Below are 10429 nucleotides of genomic sequence, written 5' to 3' on the forward strand. Positions count from 1 at the left end.
CTTTGAATATCTAAACCTTTTGTTCTACCTTTCTCCCATCTCTACCTACTTTATTTTTCTCATCCTTCACCAGTTGTATATTAACTACCAACCTTGATACATCCATATTGTTATTCAACATAGCATCCCTACATTCTTACACTAAATCACGAAACAGTCCATAACAAACTCTATTATCCAGGACCTCATTTCAGATACCTACTTCAGAGCATAATCAAACAACTGTTGAGGTATGGTATGAATACGTGTTAAAATCCATTAAAAGTATTAAGTAAAATAATAAAAAACCTAATTGAAGTTTTTTCTAATCCCTCTAAAAGTTCCAAAGACGTCCACGATGTCTAACATTAAGTACAAGTGTCCTATTTATAGGTGGACAAAACTGTCACATTTTTGCAATAAGCCACGTCGCAGGGCTAATTCTCTGTGTCTACCTCCTCCATGCACCCTTATCATGGAGACACACTATTTTGGGTCTGTTAGAAAGCTCCCTACATATGTCACACACCCTAGGGCCTTTACATTGGTTCGCGACGCTCCATGAACTTCCAAGAGGTCCATTTTATGTCAAATTGTGTCTTATGCTTTCGTTGATTCATTCTAAGACTTTTTGTGTTGTTTACACTTGACTTGAAGCATATATATCCTTAATATATAATCATAATAAACTCACCAAAAATCCTATATCATTAAAAAATAAATTAGAGATCAAAACATCACAACATCCAAGATGATGAACTAGAAACTTAAGCTAAGAATACTAGTTTTGTCCCTTTTGATCTTTCACTTTGACTCCTGGCTTGATTCAATTTCACTTTAAACTATAAAAAAGTTGTTCCACATATAATTACATGATCATACAATTAGGAACTCATTACACTCACTATAATCCATCGAGATCAACTAGAACAACACCTAGCTTAATCTAGTAACACTAGTTTTATCATTTGAACTCCAAGTGACCAAATTCAGCACAAACTTGTTTGAAATACACCTTAAACATTATAATCAAGTACTTAAACACTTTTATGTACAATTTTATCATCATTCACTCACAAATCACATAAGAAGTCCTCAAAAAAAGGCTAAATAAGTTAGGATAACAATACTAAGGCGCCTAAATCTACCTCAGATCATCACCCCATACTTAAATCCTTATTATTCCTCGAACAACTCCTTACTCTAAGCATCATAAGCTGAGGTGACTCCTCACTTCTATTACACGTAATACACTCAAGCTAGTACTACAATAACTACATGGAATGCAAGTTTCTCCACTAAACATGTTATGTACATAATTAAAAGTTCAAGACCACTACTCCAAAATGTCCTAGCCTCAAGAATTGACACACTTAGTTGGAAAACTCATGCACATTGTTCAATCACAGACATCATATAAATCAGCCAACTATCATCAAACATATGCCCTCACAACAAGAGAGTTACCCTAATCACTCACAATAATGAAATTTATACATAATGGGTACTTATGCTCACACTCACAAAGAATTCACAAGTTACAAATGATGAATCATATGATTTCCCTTAGTGTAGTTCTCCACTAATATCAAAATATTAAGCGTAGGATCAAATAGGTCTTCACGAGTTGTAATGTAGGGTAAGGGATGGGTAGGAACTATTCTGGCCAGTAATAGTGACTATCTTCCCTTAGCGCATTAATACATTACATTATACAATTAAGATAAATTTTTAACAACCAACTCTAACCTTTTCACCCTTCACACATACATAGTTTTACCCCATCTCATAAAGCTCATTCACATAAAATATAGTGGGAGTATTTTCTATTAATTCATTATTCAATTTTTTAGCCCAAGTTTGCTTTTCACTCCCTACCACAACACATCAAATTTTTGAATGCCAATAGCCATTAATTAGGGGCTTCAATTTTTTCCTTTTCCTTCTTGAGTTTCCAACTCCTTAACTTAATTAGATTTAAACTAATGCTCTTAGGATCTTTGGATCAAATTATGGTCAATCAAAGAAGGGGATTTTGGTTACTTATGAGGCTGATAAAGAAAATAAGCTAAAGGCTCAATGGGGTTAACTAGGATTATGCATAATGGTAGGTAAAATATGGTATGAAACAAGGCTATCAAAGAAATGCCTATATCATCTCCATAACCCATACTTTTTATTTTACTTTGCACACACACACCAGGCAAGTTCTAGACACCAAATGCAACTAGAAATGTACAACACCTCACAAATACATGGCATTTACTCAACTCAAGTAAGATCATTATAGACTTTAAACTAAACAATCACATGAGTTCAACATTAAGCCAACAATTACAAGAGTCATAATCATGATCCTAAGTTCCTCAAAAGTAGTAATTCACACAATCAACATGCTCTTTACAACAAAAACACTTGCATCGTGTAATCGACTATAGCACCAACAATAATATCTCACACAATTTTTTTAAAACTACTCCTAAAAATGGGAATTTCCCCACCCCACACTTAAAAATCTATTTTGTCCCCAAAGCATAATTTAAAAGTAGAGATAAAAATACTCCCCGAGGCTTCTAGGCCTAGCTAGTAGCTTTTTTAAAAATCAAGAGGGTTTGGATACCTACACTTAGTCTTTGACATGCTCTTTAGCTCATATTTTCTGGTACTCAAACTTCCCATAAACCTGTGACTCAACAAAAACGAAAACTATTGAATTACAAACTTAAATACTAAAAATAAAACCTACCTTAAGTTGGGTTGTCTCCCAAGTAGCCTCTAATTTAGTGTCGCGACATGACTCAATCTACGACTTATCCATAATCCTTCATCCTCTTTCTCAAACTAGGGCTCCATGTTCTTATTTATTTTTGACCTCTTGATTGGGAACTCTCAAGGTCAAAAACTTTCTCGACCTTAGCCTTTTTAGGATCATCAATTTGCATTATGTCAGGATATGGTATTGGAAGCTTGGGCTGCCTAATAAGGAAGTTTGAAGAGGTCTTTTCTAGAAAAGACTATACCATCCCACACTTATCCCCTTCAATCACCATAATCATACACAAATCTTCGAAGTGAGACATTATGTTGAGTGGTTTGTACATCTTAAAAATTTCCACTTCATCATCCATCCTCATTATGAGCGTGCCCTCTCTCATATCTATCAAAGCTCATCCGTCGACAAGAATGAACGTTACATGATGAGTGGTACTCTTTCATTTGCCTAAAAATCTAAATTAATAAATTAAGCAGGACTAATAAACTTATCAACCTTGATGAGAACATCCTCTATGACTCCTTCAGGATGGGCTATGGTCCTATTTTCTAGTTGCAATAACATAGAGCTCGGTCTCGGCTTCCCTAAGACCAAAGTATTGAACAAAGAAATGGGCATCAAATTTATGCTTACTCCTAAGTCACTAACTGTGTGTAATACTTCACTATTCCTAATTTGAATAGGGAGAGAGAACTTCCCAAGGTCTTTAAGATTTTTGTGTATCTTCTATGTCACCGTAGAGCCACACTCATCACTACGTGCAACTGCCTCCACATACTGAAGCTTAATTTTATTAGAGACCATATTTTTCAAGTACTTAGAGTACTTGGGCATTCCCTGTAAAACATCTAAAAGGGGTAAGTTAATGTGTATCTCTCTGAATGTGTCAAAGAACATCTTTAATCATGCATCCACCTTTGCTTTTATATGCCCATGTGGGAAAGGTAATGGTTGTATCTCCTTCATATGTTTAGCAACTTTTATTTTTTAGTACTCAGACTTCCTTGAATTTTTAACTGCTTTGTCATCTACTGGTTGGAGAGTCAAATCTGTATCTACCTTCTTAGTTTTCATTGGAGATTCTTTATTTAGCTCTTTACTACTCCTCAAAGTTATTGCCATTACTTGTTTAGGATTTTCAGTATCACTTGGCAAACTACCTTGAGGCCTGGTATTTTGTGCCTACATAATCTAACCTATTTGTAACTCCAAACTCCCTATAGCTGCTTGTTGGATTTTTATATCTATTGCCAATTCCGCTTGAGTAACCATAATTTGTTTTAGCATCTTTTCCATATTGCTAGTCTGGGGTTCGATCTAATTGCCTTGAATCTGCTGCTGTTGGACGTTCCATTATTTATTTGGTGGCTGAGTTTACTACTTTAGATTATAGGTGTTTCCATAATTCGTCCTTTGAACATCACAAATATCACAAACTCAGGATTTACAGCATACATAATGGCTATATGCCTATTGTTACCACAAACCTCACACCAACCTACAGTTTGTTGAATCGCATTAACTGTGGCTATAGGCTATGTAACTCCCAACTTCATATTGCTTATCTAATTTTGTAGTGTACAAATTTGGGTAGAGATAGCAGTAAATTGGTCCACCTCCAATACACCTGCAACCTTCTTTGTGGCATTTCTTAAGTCTGAGTACCACTCGATATTTCCTTGCGCAATCCAATTCAGCAAAGTATAAAGCTCATCATAAGTCAGCTCCAAAGCTTGACCACTTGCAGCTGAAGCTAGAATTGTTTTTTGTTATGGTCAAGTGCCTAAACAAAAGTGTGAGCTAATACCTTATTGGAATATTGATGATATGGACAGCCCTGAAGAAGATCTTTGAATTTATCCCAAGCATGATATAAATTCTAATCTAGCTTTTTTTTGAAGCACACAATCTCACTATGAAATCTCGCAGTCTTGCCAGATGGAAAGAATCAGATGAGGAATTTCTGGGCTAAGTTATCCCAGGTTGTGATTGAATTTGCCAGCTCAGCGTTCAACCATTTTTTTTACTTCCCCTAATAGTGAAAATAGGAATAGTGTCAGCCTTACATAATTAGTTGACACGCCCGTCGGGATAAATGTGTAATTGATCTCCAGAAAATTTCATAGGTGGACTTATGGATCTTCATGTAAAAACCCCATAAACTATCCACTGCTGATCAAAAGCTGTACCATGTTCTGTTTCAGCTCAAAATTACCTCTAACAGCCGATTTCTGAAAAGTAGATGTTTAACTTATCGAAAATGGGATAGCCACTTCGCGAACTATCCTGCGGGCAAGTTGTTCTTCAGACATGAGAGTTAGATTGTATTGTTCCTCATGAATTTATAGGAATTAATTGATAATTTCTACTTCTCTCCTTAATTAATGATATAGTTGATTGGTTCGGGGTTAGGTTAAATCTATTCCATATCCTGTGCTAGCCTACTAATTTGTCAACATATTTCCTGCAAATTCAATTCCAAATAACAAGCATAAAGCAACAATGAAATCTACAAAGTAAAACTAGTACAAAAATAGTTGCCAATTTACAAGTCTCCGGCAACGGCGCCAAAAACTTATTGCGCCCAAGCGCACACACAAGTGTAAATGGTCTCACCAAGTAATATAATGGCCTTAAATAAAGCCACACATCGATACCTCAGAGACTTGTTTTAATCAACTATCAAATTCTAGTTTAAATATTGAGATTAATTAGCACAACATAACTAAGAGAGAGTTTGAGAGTTAATATTAAAGTAAATTAAATAATATGTAAAACTAATGAATTTAGACAAGTAATGGATGAAAAACCAGGATAAAAGAACTATGAGCAATCATACTACGCTATTGAAATTCATTCATTAGATTACTTATCTTGGTTGATTATTCATAGGGTTTTTCGCGTGATCATGGTCTCCCAACTTATAATTGTCTACCTAACTTGGACATTTCTACCATATCATTGAACGGACATATAATAATCCTATTAGATGCATGAAGATATCATCATACATGTGAACCAAAAAAGACTTCTAGGTATATCCCTATCCTAGTCACTAATTCAAATTCCTTATTTTATAAAAGAATAAGAACCTTGTTCTATCTATTCCCGCATTCTATCTTCTTATTCCTCCTCCTGGTCTTACAAAGCCGACAATGGATGCATCCTAAGGGTATCTAATCATTAAAATATTTATAAAAAGTATAAATAAACAACCAAAAATGATAATCTATTCAAAAAATCTCAATTCAAAGCAAAAGTAAACATGTTCTTGGCCTTAACCCCGAAAAGGGAGTTTTAGACACTAATAGACATAGTCGTAATCAAGATAAAATCCACTAAAAAGCTAAATTAAGAGAATAAAAAACCTGATTGAAGTATTTTACATCCCATATCCAAGTTTGAAAGTCTTCCAATGTGCTAACATCAAGTATAAGTGTCCTATTTATAGGAGGACAAAACTGTCATGTTTTTGCACTAGGCCGCATCGCGGGGCTAATTCTCCGTGTCTACCTACTCCATGCTCTCTTATTGCAAAGACACACTGTTTTGGGTTGCATAGAAATATAAATATTTATGACACGTGCCCTAGGGACTTTTCTTTTGTCCACGATGTGCAATGGACTTCAAAGAGCTCCATTTTATGTCAAATCATGTCTTGTGCTTTCATTTACCATTCAAGGCCTTTTTGTGTTGTTTTCACTTAATTTAAAGCTTGTATATCCTTAGTATATAATAATAATAATAAAATCACCAACCATCCAATTGAATTAAACACAGTAATTTAGATCTCAAAACATCACAACATCCAAGACGACGAACTAGCAACTTAAGCTAAGAATTCTAGTTTTGCCACTTTTGATCTTTCACTTAGGTTTGACTTTTGGTTTGATTCAATTGCAATTTAAAAATATAAAAAAGTTCTTCCTCACATAATTACATGATTATACCATTTGGAACTCATTAAATTTACTATAATCCATCGAGGTCAACTAGAACAACACCTAGCTCAAGCTAGTAACACTGGTTTTCTCATTTGAACTCTAAGTGACCAAATTAAGTACAAACATGTTTGAAATACACCTTTAACATTATAATAAAGTACTTAAAAACTTTGATGCTCAATTATATCATTATTGACTCATAAAGCACACAATAAGTCCTCAAAACAAGGATAACTAAGCTAGGATAACAACACTAAGCCAAATAAATCCACCTCTGATCAAGGGTGACTTACCTCCATATCTTACCTAGGTGGGACAGAGGTTCCAATAAAGTTTCTATGACTGTGAGATTTTTGAAGAGTCATGATCCGAAACATGAGCAAGTCAGAAGTTAGAGAAGTGTCATGACCCAAACCAGGGCCTAGTCGTGACTGGTGTCTCAAGTCTACCAAGGACCAAAGACCACCTCTATTAGCCTAGCCAACCAGAACATAATAACTAGCAGTGGATGAATTCTGAATAAATTACAAGATAGATCTGAGTTTCACACATATAACATGATAGATGAATCTATATCAAGAAGGATCTTAGTATCCATAACACAATCCACCCACACTTTGTCCATAAAATCATCTAAGAAAAGATTGTTGTTCAAGATTGTTTGGGTCATAAGTACCCTATATTTAAGAAATTTTTAGATTTTTTCAAAAAATTTGACCTTTTGGGTCTAAAAGATAAGATAAGGATCCACATTAATTATGGCTTAAAGTCAAGAGAAGTATATTTGGTCTTTATTATAGACCCTTGAATTGTTTTAAGGTGGATTTCCTAAAAGTTCTGAGCTTAAGTATGGGAGTAGTATTTAACACTGAGTTGGGTATGCTTCCAAGGTCTCTTTCCCTAGAACTATGAGCCACCATAGGATTATTATTTACCCCAAGTGGTGTAAGAAAGTGATCACTAAAGTTAAGGTTCTATTCTATGGCAAGGGTAGAATAGCTCTCCCCAATATGGGAAAGACGTTGGACTCCATGACAGCTCATATGGTTTATGTCGGTTAGAAAAAACTCTCAAAATAGTCCCATACTCTAATTAAGATAAAAGTATATATGTTGAAAGTTTAATTTTTGAGAATTCCCAAGTTCCCAATCCCAAAGTTACAAAGTTCTAAAGTCCCATAGTTCTGAAATCTCTAAATTTCAAAAGAAGACCCCTACTTTTTAAATAGTTTATAGATTTAAAGTCTTAGTATATCTTTTTAAAGTTAATCTTTTAATATTTCAAAAGTTTTAAGTCCCAATGTATCTAAAAGTGTTACAGTCTTTGAGTCCCAAGTCCTAAGTTTCCTAAAGTTCTGTAATTATTAAGTTTCAAAAGAAGTCCCTTATTTTCATAAGATTAAAGTATTTGTCCTCACAGTTATTATTTTAAGATTTCATCCAGTTGACAAAATTTGAGAATAGAAAGAGGATACAGATTTTAGAATAAAGTGTAATGACTCACGAGACTTATACTAATGCTTCCTTATTCAAGAATCATGAGATTTAGATTTTAGTTTTGGCTCAAGCTATATGAGTTATTTATATCAACATATATGATTTCTATAAAGATTTATTATATTGTTTAACTATTATATATACCCCCATATACTCAGTACATCCTTAAAGTATTGATCCACATATATGTTGATGTGCTACATTGTCTCATAATGTAGGTAAAAGTTGTAGCATATCCACTATATTCAGTCAGTTCACAGCTTTTAGTCAGTAGGTGATGAGTCCTTTTGATTCAAGGGCTTGATTTAGTTATACAGTTTGAGAAGTATTGTATTTTCTTTATTCAGTCATATTGAGTTGGGATAGTTGGGAGTTATGACTCGGCTACCTATAGTCAGTACTAGTAGAGGCTTCATAGACAGTCAGTAGTGTTGATGTATTCAGTTTCAGTTTGGTTTGTAACAGCAGAGTTGTAATCTTATAAATTCAAATTTGTATTGATCCAGTTCAGAAGAGTTTTTATATTTCTACTATTTTTTTTAGATTTATGTATTTTATTTAGTTTCTTGTAAGTATGCCAGTAGAAGGGTTAGTTTGGGATGACTTATGACCCTAAGCACTATATGACATCTCGGGAATTATTTTTGGGGAGTTAAAAACTTGGTATCAAAGCACAGAGCTCAAGAGTCCTAGGGTGTCTATGAAGCCGTGTCTAGTAGAGTCTTGTGGAATGGTATGGAGACATCTGTACTTTTCTTTGAGAGGATACAAGGCATTCAGGAAATATCTCCATTTTTTAAGTCTCAGATCATGCTATAGAAAGGTTATATAAGAAGCTTATACAAATTCTCATCCTACTCTATTCAGGTCATTTCTGCCTTATTTTCTTAATATCAGAAATAGTCAAGCTTAAATCTTTATAGATAGTACTTTCTCAAACAGTTTCCACAGATAGTCATGGGATTGTAGGTGATCTAGAAAGTATCCCATCAATGTTTTTGAGTTTCGAAGATTGAAGTGTTTTATTCATGTTCATAAAAGTCATGCACTAAGCCCAAGTCAGAGGTGCTTTCAGATTCCTGCTCATAATCTATAATGTAAATCTATACTTCCCTATCTATGTATTATTCTTGAGATAGCATGATCAACAAGTTCTAGTTCCTCCCCTAATAATGCTCTCAGACTTTCCAGCAAGAAGTTTTCAGAAGTCTCACAAAACGGCTTGAGAGAAGCCTTCTAGTGTGGTATAAGTCCCTCACATTTAAAGTTATGGCCTCATTCATATGAGTCATTCAGTTGAGATAGAGTAAGATGTGTATTTTTTAATCATTGAATATTGTGTGTCAAGTTTCTACCTCTTGTAATATGTAATCTTGTTATCATTATATTTTTGAAACTAAAAGTCTAGTAAAGCCGTGTGGGGCTCTTTCGATTCACTAGCATAGTTTCCTTGTTATTCATCTCATTTTCTTGTTCAAAACACAAAAAAATAAAGTCTAGTGAAGCCGTGTGGGGTTCTTTTGATTCACGAGCAACTTGTTATTCACCTTATTATTCTTGTGTTGGTTGGAATTGGACGTTTAAAGGTGTATTAAAAAGAAGGGTGGTAAGTACGATTTATTGAATATATGTATAGCTAAATCTGTTTGCATATGATTGAGTTAGTAATGAAGTGGTATGTCCTTGTCTGTTAGTTTAGTAGAAGGTAGAGAAGGAGTTATTATTTAAGATGAATTATTGTTTGCTTGAAGTATTAAAAGAGTTGTTGACGATGTTTATCGTTCAAGAAAAGTGTAAGTTATTGAGGAAGGTTCTTGGTGGATGAGCGTTGTTAATTTATGATTCTCTAAGATTTCAAGAGAGAGTTTAGTTGAAACTTATAGAGCTATGAACTAAGTTTAGCTGCATAAAAAGGGTAAATAGTAATGATGTGTAGAAGGAGGATGTGTTGATGGATTTTAAATAAGATAGGCCATACGATTATTGATCAATTATGGTTATGAGATTCTAGTGTGCTAGTGTTTCTTTATGCTTTATTTTATGGGTTCCAAGTGATAATAGTATATGAGGTTTTGTTGTTAATCATGCCTAGCACTAGACACTAAGTTTGAATAGTAGATGATCATTAAGGTGGAAATGACGATTGCTTGGTTAGTGATGCTAGCTATATGGAGGTGAACCAATAGGCTTGGAATAGTGAATGCAAGAATGTAAGTTTACTAATTTAAGATTAAGTA

The sequence above is a fragment of the Capsicum annuum genome, chromosome 5 (assembly GCF_002878395.1).
Source record: "Capsicum annuum cultivar UCD-10X-F1 chromosome 5, UCD10Xv1.1, whole genome shotgun sequence".
NCBI lineage: Eukaryota > Viridiplantae > Streptophyta > Magnoliopsida > Solanales > Solanaceae > Capsicum > Capsicum annuum.